General features: G+C 42.3%; 1 pseudogene; it reads left to right on the top strand.

The window, feature by feature from the left end:
• Window positions 1-397: 397 nt before the first annotated feature.
• On the top strand, window positions 398-1,160 carry LOC126011677 (tektin-1-like; annotated as a pseudogene).
• Window positions 1,161-2,985: the final 1,825 nt, after the last annotated feature.

Below are 2,985 nucleotides of genomic sequence, written 5' to 3'. Positions count from 1 at the left end.
CTGACCCATATATGAGTAACTTAATTATTTGTCCAAATAAAATAAATGTAAACATCCCCCGCCTCTTTAAATTTTTTATTAAGACACCATGATTTGGTCCTGGCAATGTGTCACTGGTTGCCATGGAGAGTACCCTGTTGACTTGCAGTTGTGTCAGAATTCCTAATGGATGGGCCTGGAGAGATAGCACAGCAGTGTTTGCCTTGCAAGCAGCTGATCTAGGACCTAAGGTGGTTGGTGGTTGGTTCGAATCCCGGTGTCCCATATGGTCCCCCGTGCCTGCCAGGAGCTATTTCTGAGCAGACAGCCAGGAGTAACCCCTGAGCACCGCCGGGTGTGGCCTAAAAAGCAAAAACCAAAAACCAAAAAAAAAAAAAAAAAAAAAAGAATTCCTATAATGGCAGTTGGAGCTAGGAGGAGGCTTCCATTCCTAGCTAGTATAGTAATTCTTTGCAACATAGAAGATTTTGGAAAACTCAAATTACAATTTCCATCGAAGTTTCTACTCTCAAAGAGGTTTACTGCTAACAAGAACCTGTATCTCAGAACATATGCCCAAAGGTCCCAGTCTTTCTGAAATCTTTCTGGTGTCAGAGTCAAAGGCTTGTGGATGAAATAGAAAAATTCACCAAAATATCTCCAAGTGATGTGAACAAGAAACTAGAATAGAGACTTGAAGAAATAGCTTCTGGAAGAAGGAATTAGAGGACAAACTTGAGCAGCTTTCATATGAAACTGAGGGTCTAGTCTAGTGTCATGTCAGATCACATTGGAGAAAGCCCTGGAGAGTTTAAAAGAGCCCATGCAGATACATCACTCAGTTGTTCATGGATTACAGAGAGAAGTAAATTGGTATTGACTTGGTGCATAATGAAGTAGAACAGGAACTGTTAAAAGAAGATGAGATCATTAAGGGGGTGATGGCTCCGCTGACCTGCACCCCGGAGAAGACATCAGAAGAGATTAGTGAGTCTGGAAGACTGGATGAACTACTCCAATGTCAACATGGAGAAAACTGACAAGCAAAGGACCAACTCTTGATCCTCAAGTTTCTGGTGGACTGAATTCTGTCACAGAAGGTGAGCAACCAATGTCACTAGTGTGATGTGGTAGACATGGCATTTGAGAATGGGCTGAAGGTGGTCAAGGGTGCTAGCTAACCATTTGGCCAAAATTGAAGGCAACATTAGCCAAAGCTCAGATGGAATTGAAAGGGCTGAACTGCAGACAGCTGGCCATGCTGGAGGAGATCCAGGTTAAAGAGAAATCTATCAACATCGACATGATGCTGTACATGCACTTGAAGAAGTCCATCCCACTGCATGATGGGAATAAACATGGACTATGATCTGGTGGCATACACCCTGATGTAATCTGCTAATTCCACAGAGAGTCCAGATTCACATTAAACCAGCTTATTCATTAGGGAAAAAAAGATACCATGATTTACAATGTTGTTTATTATAATTTTTTAATATATTTTTTATTTAAGTAACATGATCATAGTTGGGTTACAGTCATAACCAGAACACCCCCCTTCACCAGTGTAACATTACCCCTCCCCCTTCCCATCCCTTGCCTGTATTCGAGACAGGCATTCTACTACAGTTATTTGTTTTTAAGTTCAGTAAGTTGTATTTTTTCCCTTAAAAGATAAGAGTAAAAAAATATAGTAAAGGTGTGATAGTGGCAATCGCCGTTGTTTGCATAGGTCCTGAAAAATGGGGAAAATGGAAAAAAATTCTTGACCTGATTACAAAAAGGCCTCACCCCAGAAGTTTATTGGCATAAGACTGACTCTGGGTTCCAGGCATACCAGTCTGTCCAACTCGAGTCATTCTCAAGGTCCCGGTGAAACTTTTTCACACTTTAGCTATTGTTGGTATCAGATTCTTATATTTAAAGACTCTGGATTCTGTGCATTTCTTTCATCAATGTCAGGCTGATGTGGATTATCCTCTAGTTTCATCATACCACTAAATGTGGAAGGATCTGCCTTGCATGCAGACTGTTGCTGAGTTGTCTGGGTGTTGGGAGCACTCTTTGGAGTAAGTCAATGCCAAAGCAGTGCTAGGTCTTCCCTGGTAGAGGCTTGGATCCTGGTACTGTTATAGACAATTGTGATTGTTTCTATAGATGGTATTCATTGTTCAGGTGTGTGTGGGCGATGCCCATTCTTCTGAGGCCTAAGCCAAATCATTATGCCAATGTTCAGGGTAAAAGGCCTAATTACATTACCAAATTTGTGTTCCCATCTCTATTAGATAAGAACTTGTTTGCATATGTATTATTTTCCCATTTTAATGTGCCTATGCAAAAGAGAAGCAATGCCACAAGATATTGTTGGTGCATCTGGGGGCCAACGAGTAAAGTCTTTACTCCGACGAGTAAAGTATAAACATGAAATCTATACAGAGATGCTCTTCTACCAGTATTGCTGGTAGAAACAGATCTCAAAGGGGGAAAATCAAACAATCAAATAACAAATCCAGTGGGCAAAATTGTTACTATATGAGGATGTTCGAAAAGAGTTATAGATGTTAAGGAAATACATCTGAGATAGACAAAGGAGATACACGTGTCCTTTTTATGTTTTAGAAATAGTCAAGAGGGAGGTGGGTGTTTCCGAGACACCACTTTGGTCTGTGATTTGGACAAGCGAAGAGAATATGGAGCCATGTTCTCCCCTTGTTGCCTGCTGAAGCTTCCGACACCCCCGAGAGGCGTTTGCTTCCTAATTGCTGGAAGTTGAAAGTTCACCAGTCCCCTCCCAGCCCCTTGCAGGAACAAGGAAGACTGGAGTCTCTTTTAAATTGCACCTCACCGGAACCCACTTGCTGGGACCCTGAGAAGGTGTCCAGGAATAACCCTGGGGAGGAGGAGGAAGGAGAGAGAAGGCTGTGGGGGGCAGCCGAAGCTGCATCTTCACCTTATCTTGGCCAAAAAGCCTACAGCATGGAACCTTGCCATGACGTGTTGCCTGCT

Source organism: Suncus etruscus, chromosome 6 (assembly GCF_024139225.1).
Source record: "Suncus etruscus isolate mSunEtr1 chromosome 6, mSunEtr1.pri.cur, whole genome shotgun sequence".
NCBI classification, from domain to species: domain Eukaryota; kingdom Metazoa; phylum Chordata; class Mammalia; order Eulipotyphla; family Soricidae; genus Suncus; species Suncus etruscus.
This window is presented reverse-complemented; position numbering and strand designations above follow the sequence as displayed.